General features: G+C 44.3%; 1 pseudogene; it reads left to right on the top strand.

Annotated features, from left to right (window-relative positions):
• Window positions 1-3,291: 3,291 nt before the first annotated feature.
• LOC127227694 (40S ribosomal protein S11-like) lies at window positions 3,292-3,729 on the top strand (annotated as a pseudogene).
• The last annotated feature ends 11,132 nt before the right edge of the window (window positions 3,730-14,861 follow it).

The following is a 14,861-nucleotide window of genomic DNA, read 5'->3' on the forward strand; positions in this document are numbered from 1 at the left end:
CAGTGAACAGTTACTGGAAAGAGGAGAGTTTCTGATCTAAGAGCTGCCTGGAAGAGACCTCCAGCTACAGAGCTGCAGGAAGTTCTGCAGACCCAGGGATCAACTTCTGTGAGTCATTACCCAGGGTGCAGTGGGGTTCCAGTAAGGCAGCTGTCTTTGAGCTGCCCACACTCCTATACATAAACCCAGTAAACTCATGGGTTCCTCCAAGTTGGACTCTAGTAGACCTGTCACTTTTGTTTGTGTTTGGTTCCTTGTCTGGGGTATGTAGACATCCATTCTTGCCCCCCCACCCCCAGGAAAAGTCACACAATCTTAGCTATCCCCAGCTTTTACATGGGAACAGGGGTCAGAATCCAGGTCCTCATGCTTGTTCAATGAGTTCCTTTCTAAGCCATCTCCCCAGCAGTATACTTTGGACAACAGGAGTATTGAGTTCCAAATAACTGCTTAGCATGATGTCTGATATACCTTAGGTTGAACCTCTTGAAACTGCCATCTTTTTCAGGTCAGAGCCAGTCAAATACCATCCATTTCATGAGGTCCAACCTAATAGCAAGAGTTTGAGATGGTCTTAATAATAATCATTAAACAAATGTCCACCTTCATTTTCAAATCAGTTACTCATCTCTAGGATACAGGCTGTGTTTAGATGGTTCCCAGAAGAGAAATGCCACCATCCCTTTCCTTCCCTTCCATCCTGTCTCAACTCTAGCCATCAGTCACAGCTGCTATTTTCCTAACATTTTACTACATACCCCTTCACTGGGTCTGCAAGGCAGAAAAAGCCCCTGCACACCCAGAGGTGTTCCTTGAACTCAGCCCAGAGGTGGTTTCTTCAGTTGTGTCCACTTGATTTTAATTGTGACCTGATTTTACAGGGCTCAGTAGCCTTTGGGGTCAGGAGGCTCCTGCCCCCCTTAGGATACTTCTGCTCTTTTAGTCCGTGCTTTGCCTACAAAGTGCTGGTTCCAGAGGCCTCTAAACCCCCACCCCTGCCTTTCCCTTTCTGCCTTGTAGCCTGAACCCACAATCAGCCCCCTGGGCCCTGTTCTGGCTGTCTGTTAAGATGAAAGAAGGAATGTTTTCTGTGGTATTGTCCTGAAAATGCAGCTTGTTCTTGTCCCCGAGGAGGAGGAGGAAGACAACCCCTGTAAGAGCTGAAGTGGTACTGCACCTGAGGACATTCTTCCAGCATCCCACGGAACCCCACTTGGGCGTAGGCATTCCTTGGCTTCTGTGGGTCTCCTTCCCCTTATTTTATAGTGCTGGGATTACAATCCAGGGACGTGTGCATTCTAGGCCAACAATCTACCATGATCTTTGTCCCCATAAAATATTTTTGTTGGTGTTGTTTTATTTTAATTTAGATTTTTTTAAAGGGTCTTGCTGTGTAGCTCACACTTATTTTGGACTCAGGTTCTGGCTTCATATTACCAGACTCACAAGGGAATACCACCATACCTGACTTGTGGGCAAGCATAGAAAAAGTGGCTGTGACTATTGTCTTCAGCCCTAATCTCGAAGGTACCAAGGGAAGAGATGGATCCTCTTTGTACTTCCCTATGTCTGTGCTCCTAAGTGCCAAGGTCCTTCCTTGGTTCTGTCTGCTATGCATGGAAGGTACAATGGCCTACTTTTACTGAAGATTATTTTAGGCTTTATGATTTCCAGTTATTTTGCTCCCCTGTAAAAGGATAGTACCTGCCTTCTCATTATTATGTCATCAAAATGCTTCCCAGTGATAGAAGCAATGTTCATGCTTCATTGTCTTTGGGCTTGATCATGCGTCATGTTATGAGCAGTAAGATGCAGGGAGAATGTAATAGACATCTTAGCAGAAACTGTGACAAAAGCTCGTTCTGCTAGGGGTCCGACTCTTTTCCCTCTGTCATAAGAATGATGTCTTTCATCATTTACTTCAGAAAAGCAGCCCCTCAGTATGGAGCCATGAAGTGAGGTCTTGTAAGTGTATACCTTTGACTGTCAGAGCTATTTGATAGTCTAACAAACATGTTAGATGCTAGAGTTCACTGTATTCTGGGCACAGTTCTAAGTAGCCTATACTGATGGGTTCTTAATATGTCACTTCAGAAGCATGGGTTGCAAATTTAATCCCTGGCACAACATGGGAGGTTGGACTTTTGATATTCAATACTCTCTTGTGATGCCCATGCAAATGGATTGATGTTATTACCATGAGATTCGGTCTGTCTTCTAAAGAGTGGGCTTGCTGTTTCCTCTGATTTGGGAAGATACATAAAGAAAATCTTCATGAGCCAAGTGCATGACTGTAATTCAGCTCAGGCTGAGGCAGGAGGATCTCAAAATTGAGGCCAGCTTGGGTCCCAATGGCCTCCAAAACAATAGAAACTCTTGCCATTCCTCTTGGTTACTCACTAGCAGAAATGATGCTATTGGCTGAAAATAACATGGATCTTGGATACAAAATACAGAGAAAATCAAGCTGGAGCTGTGCTGGAAGCTCCCTCCCTGCTGATAGCATTCACAGTGCTGAGTAGTGCTATGTTGGCTGCTGGGGTGTGGAAGGCATCAGTAGTCTTACCCAGCTGTGTACTTTATGAACTACAATACCAACCTGCCAGTTGAGATGGGCCCACTGATGCAACAGTAGCCCATATGTTATAATTGGTTTTGAGGTTCCCCTACAAGAGGAAATCCCTATCTATTACATGGTCCAAGTCCCATGACTGAGGAGTTCTGAGGCCCTGGGGGGAAGATAAAACCATTGCTTAGCCAAATTGACAGAGTGTTAAATTGCCTTCTAAATATCGATGCCTCTTACCACAGACAAAGGTTACTCTCAGCATTCATCAGAGAAACCTCTTCTTGCAGTGAACAGCAGTGACAGTAGAGAGACCCTTGGCTGCACAAGATGCTGAAAGAAGGGACATTTGAGTGCTCAGCCCTAAAAAAGACATTTACGTGTCCCAATAAGACACAGGAAATACTGCAGGAGAGGGGGTGGAAAGGATGTATAATCCAGAAGATAGAGAGAAGGAAAAGTGTCCCACAGAAGCCATCTTATAATCATGGCATGGTCATGGCAATCATGAACTCAGCAGTTGTGCCTACTGGACCCACACAAATCTGAACCTCCTAACAGTCAGCTCCTGGGCCTTACCACTTATGTGCATTCTATTAGCAACAATCAGACTCTGGGAAAGAGGGAGGTGTAGACCTTTATACCTGCTGGAATCCACCAGGTACCAAATCCACAGTCACTGGGATGGTCATAGTTAAAACTCCATAGGAGAGGCTGCTGGGAAGATGGCAAATATTCAGACTGAACATGCTTACCAAAAGCAGCCTGCGTGTTCTGCTGAGAGAAATTGGCAAGGAAAAACTCCCTCAGTCTAGCTTCAAGAGACCCAAGCAGGCCATTGAGGGCACCTACATAGACGAGAAATACCCCTTCCATCTAACGCTCCATCTAAGGTCAGATCCTGTCTGGTGTTGTGACTAAGATGAAGATGCCGAGGACCATTGTCATCCGTTGGGACTACCTCCATCACATCCAAAAGTACAACCACTTTGAGAAGCGCCGCAAGAACATGTTTGTGCACCTGTCTCCGTTTCAGGGATGTACAGATTGGTGACATTGTCACTATGGGAGAGTGCAGGCCCCTGAGCAAGACTGTGAGCTTCAGTGTGCTCCTCAAGGTCACTAAGGCTGCTGGTACCAAGAAATAGTTCCAGAAGTTCTGAGAGGACTCTAGCTAACTCCCTGGAACAAATAAAGTTATTTTCCATTTAAAAAAAGCTCAGCCAGGTGTTGGTGGTGCAGGCCTTTAATCCCAGCACTTGGGAGGCAGAGGCAGGTAGATCTCTGTGAGTTCAAGGCCAGCTAGTTCCAGGACAGGCTCCAAAGCAATACAGAGAAACCCCCGTCTCAAAAAACAAACAAACAAAAAAAAGCTCCATGGAACAGAAAACAGAACAAAAAGTCATGGATGTGGGGAAGAGATTTGTAAGAAAGAAGCGGGGTACATGGATGAGAAGAAGATAAGAAAGGCTGGGACAAAGTCAATCAGATACATTATGCATGCACATGGAATTGTCATATAACAAGAATTACTAATCAGACAATGAAATTCCATTACAGAAGCCCCCTACCCTTGACCTTGGGCTGTGAAGCTTCCAAAACTGTTAAAAAATATATATATATAAAATCTTTGTTCTTTATAAAATAGTCTGTAGTATTCTGTTATTGTAGCAAAACAGACTAACAATGTATGTACAAAATCTTACAGCAATTTTATAAGATTGGTTAGGCTATGGTAGGGTTTTGTTGCAGTAACAAAAAAAATTACAGGTGCTCAATGGGTCAGCTAGATGGTATCTGTAGCTCATGTATCTCCACTGATAGTTAGCAAGGAAATCTGTCCCCCCTTGTCCTTAAGGAACTAACTAGAGATGGCGGGGGCTCTGAACTTGGCAGAGTGCCCAGAAAATTGTGTTCTGGACATTTCTTCCTGGAAGTGATGCCATCACTGCACTTGTGTTCTACTGGGTCAAGGCTGGCTGCATGGTGTTTCCTTGCAATTGCTAGTCTTGAGGTCATGTTGATGGGACTTAGAATTACCATGGAAACAGGGAATATTTATGAAGGATTATCCAGAGTGGCTTAATTAAAGTGAGAAGGCTCATTTTAAGTGGGATTGGCAACATCCTGTGAACTAAACCTAAATATGGTGGTGCTATCCCATGGCCTGACCCCTAAGTGTGGGTGGTGCCATTTCCCAGGCTATGGTCTTGGACTGAATCTAAAGATGAAATGGAGCTGAGTACAAGCATTTATAGATCTCTGCTTCCTGACTGTGGATGCAGTGTGACCAGCTGCCTCCTCCTGCCTCCATCACGCCTTGCCCACCAGGGTGGACTGCACCCTAAGACTGTGAGCTAACAGAAACCCTTGCTCCCTGAAGAAGTTTTTGTCAGGCATTTTGTTGCAGCAACTAGACAAGTGACTACACACTCCTACTTGACAGAGTTGGCAGGTTGGAAACTAGTGAAGGCACAGGGGTGGGAGTAGGGTTGGGGAGACTTTCTGTCCGGAGGAATGAACAAATGGGTAGCAGCACATCAATAAAACTGTAACATAACAATGTAAAGTGGTTCTAGCCACCAGGACAAGCAGGTCAGACATGTAGGAGCAAGCACAGGGACAATGAAATTCAATAAATATGAATTTTATATTAGCAAAATTTGCTGCCAGCTCATTAAACTGGAGTAATAAGTATGGGTCTGAGGAGCCTCTTGACACACTGCAGCCAGGAGGAGGGCAGAGGAGGAGAAGGAGCAGGGCCTCCCTGGGGGGGATAGAGACTGTCAACGAGAGGAGAAGAGGACATTTCCTACAGCAGCCCTGGAGGCTGTAGAATGCCCCCCACTGCGCATACTGCAGCCCCAGGAGGGGAAACCGGAAGCCCCACAGGGTTAAAGCAGCTATTTGCTCCTTCACCGACTCCCTCCAGGAATGCCTTCCCTCCCAGTCTCTGTACAGCTGTGTGCACAGCCTCACCTTCTTGGACTATCTCTGCCCTTTGCAGCCTTGATTTTTGGGGCACTTAAGCATTCTTCTGGAGCAGTGGTTCTTAATCTGTGGGTTGTGATCCTTTTGGGGATAGCATATCAGATATCCTGCACATCAGATATTTACATTACAATTTATAACAGTAACAAGATTACAGTTATGAAGTAGCAATGGAAATAATTTTATGGATGGAGGAGGTCATCACATGAGGATTTGTTTTAAAGGGTCACCGCATTAGGAAGTCTGAGAACCACTGGTCTGCAGAGATCGTCGCTGAGCAGTGCTCCCCAAACCTAAATGACTTTTCTCTTGTTATTCCCTCTCACAGCATCATGTTCCTTCCTCTGTGGCATTTATCCCAATTTATAATTAAATATTTATCTGTGTGATTATTATTTCATGTCCTTTTCTGCAGCTGGGCTGTAATCTCCCAAAGAACAAGGACCAAACCTTCACGTGTCCACGACTGTGTCCTGCAGCCAGAACAGATTGCACACTCAGGAATCTGTCTTTCTTACATCACTGCCTCAGATAGGGGTTCACAAACTGTGTCTGATGAATCAAACACTGCATAATAAAGTTTTATTGGCACACAAACAGGCCCCACTTATTGCCATATTGTCTGTGGCTACTTTTATGCTGTGACAGTAGAATTGAGTAATTACAAGAGAGACAGTATAACTTACAGATCCTAAAACCTTGGTTCCAGCCTTTTACAGGTCAGATCTGACCTTTGGCCCAGCTCAATAGCCTTGACCAATTATCTCCCTCAGTGTTCTTATTCATAAAAGCTCTTATCATACCTACATCATAATAGGAAAGTTCACATACAGCAAGTGCTCAATGAATGCTTGTTTATAATTGTATTAGTTAGGGTTCTCTGGAGTCACAGAACTTATGGAATGGTTAATATCTCTCTGTACACACACACACACACACACACACACACACACACACACACAAAGGAACAACTTAGAGGCTGCAATCCAACAATGGCTAGTTGTGAATTTTAAGTCTAAGAATCTAATAACTGCTCAGTCCCATGAAGTTGCATGTTCCAGCTAGAATGGATGTACTGACAAGGCAAGGGCAAACAGGTAAAAAAGAATAACTCTTCCTTCTTCCATTGTCCTGATATAGGCTCCCAGCAGAAGGTATGGCCCAGATTAAAGGTGTACCCTCCAGCCTCAAGGTCTGCATTAAATTTCTGTATCTTCAAGCCTCAAGATCCAAATGGAAGGCCTATTGTCTTCTTGCTTCAAGATCCAGATCACAGAAGTGCCCCCAATTTCTGGAATATAGTTCATTCCAGATATATATACAAGTTAACAACCAAGAATAGCCATCACAGTAACAAATTAAATATTTCTAAATAGCTAATAGAGAGGTTTTCCATTTGAGGTGTTGGATACAGTAGTTATCCCATGTGTTTATCACACATTATTTATATGTGTTAAAATGTCACACAGCATCACATAGATATGCAAAATATTGTATCTACCATAAAACAATAAAAAATGCTTGTTTTGTCTCTTTCCTTGGTTGGAAGCAGAATTCTGGTCCCTTTGTCTGAACTCCAGCACAATCCCACACAATTCCTACTTTTGCTCACATCCAGTGACAATTGACATTTACTGTTAACTTGGAGTGCTTTGCTAGGTGATGAGGAGTCACTAGCAGAGAAGACACAGACTCTGGGTCATAAGGCTCCTTGGCTGTATGTATGGCAGGTAATAATCAGGTAGCCAGAGCCATCCATGATGGCTTCAGGAGAGTGGGAAGGACTGTGGGAGTACGCACAGTGTGCAATTTTACCAGCTGTCAGGTCCCAAAGAAACTCAGCATAAACAGCTAACTGTGGTGCTTATTAGCATATCAAAGCGAATGCCCTCCCAGTAACTGTGGCTCTTTAGTATCTCACCAGACCCCTCCCCTAAACCTTTCCAGCTCAAGGTTCCACTTCCCTTCACCCAGCTTCTCTTTCCTATGTAATGCTGCCATTTAAATCACGTACTCTCTTGGTCCTCTATGCCCCTTCCTCTCTTGGTCCTCCACTCCTGGCTCTTGGTCCTTCCTCTTGACCCCCTCTTCTCTCCCCTCTCTTCTTCTCTCAGTTTTCCCCAAACTCTCCTCTTATGGTCCAGTTCAGTCTGCTGACCCAGGTTCAGTGTACTGTTTTCTATCCTTGCTCTGGACTCTTCCAGATGTCCCTGGCTTTATTCTCCCTCATAGCTACATAAAATCCTTCTCCTCATCCATACATAGGAGCTATCATGTCCTTATTTCATTAACCCATCCAAGGGAATGACTCCACCCAAGTCCAGTTTTGTAAGCTCATAAATTCACTGTGGTTCCTTACAGAGGCTTTGGTGACTCAAAGGCAGCTGCATCAGCAAAAATGTACTCAGAGAAGATGCTTCCCTGAGACTTTCTTACAGCATGTAGGCAGATCCATGGAAAAGTCTCCTTTCTGTTGAAGTTAGTTCTGCTTTTGTAACTTGGGGGCTCCTGTGAGTCCTGTAACCGGAGTTTTCTGAGACTTGTGAGTTTCCTTAGCTTCTCTAGTCTTATGAGTCTCTCTCTCTCCTCCCTGTAGGAGGGGACATTTAAATTCTAGGGGAATAATTTCACAGCAGCACAGGAGAGCAGGCCCAGAGCACATTCTGGGTGAAGCCACTTCCAGCTGAAACTAGAAGGAACACTGGTAAGTTACTGAAGGCACAAAAACCCTAGAGCCACTGTATTAGCCAGGGTTCTCTAGAGCAGTGGTTCTCAATCTGTGGATTATGTCCCCTTTGGGGGTCACATGTCGGGTAGCATATATATCTTATATTTACATTATGATTCATGACAGTAGCAAAATCACAGTTAGGAAGTAGCAATGAAATAATTTTGCGGTTGGGGGTCACCACAACATGAGGAACTGTATCAAAGGGTCACAGTATTAGAAAGGTTGCGAAGCATTGCTCTAGAGGAATAGAGTTTCAAAGAATCTATATCTATATATCTGTATATACATGCATACATATGTCTCCCAATGGAAAATCTGAGCATGTAGTAGTTGTTCAGAACATGAGGTTGGATGTCTCAGCTGGTCTTCAGTATATGGCAGAATCCCAAAGAAGTAGGCTCTAATGGCAGTGTCAATGAGAGCAAAAGCAAGTAGGCAAAGAGAGAGCCAGCTCCCCTCTTCCATGTCTATTATAGAGGCTGACAACAGAAACTGTGGCCCAGATTAAAGGAGGATCTTCCCACTTCAAGGATCTAGATTGGAAGTGAAGCTTCCCACTTCAAATGATTTAATTAAGGAAAATATCCCTCACAGGTGTACCCAGACACTTGGGTTTTAGTTAATTCCAGATGTAGTCAAGTTGACAGCTAAGAACATCCATGGAAGCACCCTGGAGGACTTCTGTGTAATATTGCTCTTTGGCTTTCAAGAGTAATTGCAATAATCCAATTTGTGGATGGAGGTGGAGAGCAGAGAAGAAAGCCGGGAGGAGAGTGAGGCTATGCCTGCAAGGCCTTGGAAGCTTCTTGCTCCAGGTGCATTCCTAGGAATGTGGGTGTGAGCCCAGGGCAGCTCAAAGGCTGGTGCTTGCCCAACAGACAGCTATCTGTCACATGTTGTGATTGACAAGTGCTTTTAAGGGTACAAGGTCACCAGTGCCATGACCTGCAGAGTATTAATGGTCAGGTGACTGAACATCGCATGTTAGGTGCCAGCCCTACCCTGTCTAAGGTTGTTTGATGTCATACTATACAATATTGCCACGGGACATCAACAAAATCTAGAAATAGGCATTTTAATATTTATAGGTGGCTTAACTTTGCTGAGTATTTGCTGCATGTTGGAACCTTCCTGGCAATGCATTTGGTCAGTTTCTTTTTTTTTTGTTACTATGACAAAACACATGACAGAAGACAAAATAATTGAAGATAAGCCAGATTCATATTGACTTGGGGGGCGCATGGGGGGGCGCAGTCTATCGTGCTGAGGAAGTCATGTCAATGAGAATATGACATGCAGCCAGGAAGCAGAAGGAGATGGATGCTGGTGATCAGGTCACTTCTTCCTTTTTGTTCAGCCTGAAGCACCAGCTGAGTAAGTGGTACCACTCACATTCACCATGAGCATTCCCTATTCAGTTAAGCCTCTCTAGAAACATCCTCACATATATGTCCTGAGGTGTGTCTCCTAGGTGATTATAAATTCAATCAAGTTGACTGTCAAGATTAACTATCACCGGTATTGAGCATATTTAATTGTCTCATATACCAATGAGACCTGAAATATCACCTCACCTTGGCGGGTGAAGAAATGGAGACTCAAAGTGTAGAGGGGGATACTTACTCCTGGGAGAGCTGGGAGCTGAACCCAGTCATTTTAAGGCCCTGAATGAATCTTTTTCAAAACCTTGGGTAGGGCTGAGGAACTAAACACCTGATCAAACAAAAACCAGAAGTTGCCAGCATTAGGCATCAGACCTTCCAGGAAGGGGATGGTAATGAACTTCATAAAAATAAAATGATGAGGGATTTAAAAATTAGGTTTCTTTTTTTTTGAAACTTTCTTTTAATTTAATTTATTATTTTACATGTCGATCCCAGTTCCCTCTCCCTCCCTTCCTCCTTCCTCTTTCCCTCCCTCCCTCCCTTCCTCCTTCCCTTCCTCCCTCTCTCCCTTCCTCCCTCCAGGTCATATAAAGTAGGGACTAGGACTTCTCTCCTGTCTCTAGGTTAAGAGAGTATCCCTCCATGGGGGATGTGTTTGCAAGGTCTTTTTGTGCACCAGGAATACATCCTGGTTCCACTGTCTGAGGTCCCTTAGGCTTCTCAGTCCTTCTGGCTGAGACCCATGTTCAGGGGGACCTGAGTCAGTCCCATGCTGGATTCCCAGCTATCATCCTGGAGGCCTATTAGCTCCTCCTTGTTCAGGTCAGCTGTCTCTATGTGAAAAACTAGGTTTCTTAAATACAAAGTGATGTGCTTTCAATTGCCATCTTGTCCTTCATGGACCCAGATGGTCTAGGTACAAGATATTGTCTGGGCCATGGCTCTCAAGATTTAGCATATATGAGACTTCTTGGATATGTTTTTAACATGTAGATATTCTGGAGAAATCATTTGGCTAAATAACTAGAGGCAAACCTTAAAGTCCTGTTTGAGCCTACTCTGGTGAATATAAGGCCATTTCTCATGAGTGCCATCAGGGTCCAGAAATGTCTGACCCAGCCTCCAGATAGTGAGGGTGGGATACTACATCTGAGCCTCTGAGTTTAGACATGATGACCACATGTCTTTCCAGCTATATGTTGCTTTCAGGGGAAGCCACCTTATCTTTATAGCCCCATATTTCTTATTCCCATCACGTGTCAAGGATCAAATTCATTAACCTTTTTTTTTTTGTTGTTGTTGTTACATGGTCTTGAGAAAGCCAGAGAGTTCTCTAGCCTCAGCTTTCCTCATCCATAAAATGGGCAATAATCATGTTGATATGAGAAAACTACCGGGAGCTGTAGAGATGACTCAGCAATTAAACACTTGCTGTTGTTGCAGAGGACTGGAACATGTTTTCCTGCACCCACATCAGGGGGCCCGAAGCCAACCTTAACTCTAGCTTTAGGGGGATTTGATTCCTCTGGCCTCTGTGGGTACCTGTGTTCACATGCACAGTCACACTCATACCCACCCACCCACTCTTAAAAATAATGACAGTATTTTTTTAAATAAAAAAGCTGTCAAATAGTAAAGTCAAAGGAAAAGTTTAGGGAGAAGGGAGAGGCATGTGAGCGGTCTGGTGGTGGTTGATAATCGTCCCTTCTCTGCTCTCTCCTGTTTTGTTGACCTGGTGTATTGCTTTTCCTGAGTAAATTCATTGCCCATACATTGTGGGCATTGATTCAGTTAGTGGGGTCTAGGAGTTAGTGAGGGCCCAACTGTGCTTTCATTTCTGAGAAGGTGGGGTGAGAATTCGTGGCTTTCTTTTAGTGGTCCCTCTGTGGGCTTCTTCACCCAAAGTCTGCAGCCATTGCTGACCCTCTCTCTGTTCCATAAGGATGGGGAAGGAGGGTAGTTATCCATCACCGATACAGTCAACCCTTTGTAAGACTTGGGTTGTCCCTAACAGCCATCTTCTGTACTGACCTTGGATGAGAAGGCTCATTGTTATGTTTTCATTTGTGGAGAACTCAGGGATGAAGAATTCACTAAGAAGCCTGGAAGGCGCACAGCCAGACCAGGATGGCAACTGGCTCAGACATCTTCTAGGTTTCTGGGGACCCTTGGTGTCAGCCATGGCTGGCTGAGCATCCTTGGCTTTTTTGGAGGATACTCATAAGGCTATAGGGAACTCTGGGAAAGACCTTTCTGGCTGCTGCTGTAGTTGAAGGCCATGCATAGCAGAGAAAACTTGTCTTCAGAATGTCAGTGAGACAGTGGGCGGAGCCTGTTGTGGCTCATTCCCCATTTCCCTTGTGAGCAGAGTCCTTCCTGCTTTGCGCACTGGCACAGTAGCACGTCTGGGCTGTTTGTGGTATTCACTTAACTACTGATGGTTTGACTTCACTCATTGCTTTTTGATACCTGACATATTTCCCTGTAGAAATGGACCTATAGATAGGTGTGAAGGGTTCTGTGTCCTCTAGTCTCATTCTTGACTATTGCAACAAGGCAGTCATTGATTTTGTTTTTGTTTTTTTCCCCCTTTTTAAAAATTAAAATTTAAAGACAATCTTATTTTACATACCAACCACAGTTTCCTCTCCCTGTCCTCCCTTGCCCCCCACCAACCCCCATCTGGTCCTCCATCCACTCCCCAGGAAGGGTGAGGCCTCCCATGGAGAATCATCACAGTCTGTCACATCATTTGGGTCAGGGCCTGGCCCCTCAGCGCCATCCCCCCCCCTTGTCTAGGCTGAGAGATTGTCCCTCTATGGGGAATGGGCTCTGTAGTTAGTCATTGTTTCTATGTCACTTTATATCTTTCCAAACCAATAGTAGCGGTGGGAATATTAACAGTCACTGTCTTAGTGTAGATAGCATAACCCACAGAGTCTGTACCATGCACCAGCCTTGTATGGTCACTTAATCTTTTTAGTATCTTTATTTTGTGTGTGTGTGTGTGTGTGTGTGTGTGTGTGTGTGTGTGTGTGTGTGTGTGTGTGATTTTAGCTCTCATTTTACATACCCCAAGGCATACAACCTGTAAATGGCATATCCACAAGTTTGAGAGTTCCAGGTCAGCCTTTATTCTCCGCACACATTTCTATGATCATTGAAGATAAGTGCTGTTTGTGTGTAAGCCTATGTACATGTATGCTCCTGAGGGCTATTTTAATAGATAACTTCTATCACACAATTCTTTCTGATAATATTGAGTGTGGATTTTAATGGTCACTAAATACTTTGTGGACAGGTAAATCTCCAAGATGGATAGCACTTGGGTTGTGAGCTTTTGCTAGTGGAGCCTCCTCGCTGTCCCTAACATGCTACTGAAGAACACTTCCAGGCGTGCTGACCCTCGACTCATCAGTTCTGGGTGCACAGCCTTTCTATCGACTCGGATCTGGCAGTCATTTCAATGCATTTTGGATCTTGCACCATGACAAACAGCATGAGGCTCCAGACCATGCCTGGGTTATTTGTGTCTGAGCCTCATTAGTGTGCCTGGCATGTGGTTGTGGCTCAGTGGATGCTTGAACTAATCTGACGTTTTAAGTTATTGCTGATTTAATAAGCTGTGTAAGACTTAGCAACTTAGAATATTCCCATTTGCCACATCTTAGGTCAGTGGGCCAGGGATTCAGAAAGAGCCCAACAGGGGTTCCAGGACTATCTAGATTGTCTGTTTAGGAATTTTTCATTTTTTCCCCTAAAGGTTTCCCAGCAAGGGGCACAAGCTATCCTGGAGCTGGGATTATAGAGAACTATAAGCCATCTGATATGTGTGCTGGGAACAAAACTAGGTCCTCTAGAAGAGCAGCTGTGTGTGCCCTTCACTCCTGACCATCTCCTAACCTCAGGCTTTGGTCATCTCCTGCTCACATAGGCAAGGATTTGCTTTACAACTCATGTGGTTGCCACCACGTTGTTTCTCATGCTTGTGGGCTGAAGGTTTGAGCTCCCTTGTCTGTTACCATACCCTCTAACATGGCAGCTTGCTTTATCAAAACAGGCAAGTGGGAAGGCAAAGGCAAGCTACCAAGCAGGAATCACAGTTTTCTGCAACCTGGCATGGGAAGGGCATGCCACTCTTTTTGTTGGGATTTGTTGATTGTTAACAAGTGACTCAGAGGGTGGGAGCCACAGAAAGAGCTAGAAGTCTGGGGCCCCTGGGGAGTCTGGCTACCACAAAAGAATATTTTTAAATAATAATCTTTAATAATATTTGTGAATTCCTTAAGACTTCAATGCACTTTTAATGAGCATGTGTTTGTTTGATGTATGGGGCATTTTTGTGTGTGTATGTGTTTGTGTGCTGCATGTGTGTATATGTATGTGTGTATTTGTGTGATGTGTGCTGCATGTGTGTGTATGTGTGTGTGTGTGTGTGCCCTGCATGTTTGTGTATGTGTGTATATGTGTGATGTGTGCTGCATGTGTGTGTATGTGTGCCACATTTGCATGTATGTATGTATATATATGATGTAATATGTGTGTATGTACATGTTTGTATATGTGTATGAATGTGTATGACATGTGTATGCATGTGTGATGTGTGCTGCATGTGTGCACATGTACATGTGGGTGAACTTGCTTGTACAGCTGTTCAGAGGCCAGAGTGGGATACTGGGGCGAACCCCTTTCTCATGCTTTATATGATTTGCTTGAGACAGAATTTCTCATTGAACCTTAAACTTGCTGATTTTTTGGCTAAGCTGGCAGCTGGCAGATCCCAGTGATCCTCCTGTTTTCCCTCCCCATCCTCGAGCACTGGAGTTATAGGCACATACAGCCATGTTTGACTTTTACATGGCTTTGGGATCCAAACTCAAGTCTTCATGTGTGCACAGTAAGGGTTCTCACCCATTGAGCTTCTTCTCTACCCCCATAAGCGTTATGGTAATGCACACAGCCACCTCATAATTGCCAAGGTAGTTAATTACAGTAAAGTCATCAGGACGGGGCCTATCATCTTTGTGCTCACAGTGGGGAAGCCGACATGCAGGGAGTCTCAGGGACTTACCCAGCATCACAGTTAGAAAGAAGAGTCAGGGTTTCAATCCAGGAGTTAGTTTACGAGCTTAAGCATCAAAGGTCATTCAGCTGTGAAGTTGATGACACATGTTCTAACATACAACTT

Source organism: Phodopus roborovskii, unplaced genomic scaffold (genome assembly GCF_943737965.1).
Source record: "Phodopus roborovskii unplaced genomic scaffold, PHOROB, whole genome shotgun sequence".
Lineage (NCBI taxonomy): Eukaryota > Metazoa > Chordata > Mammalia > Rodentia > Cricetidae > Phodopus > Phodopus roborovskii.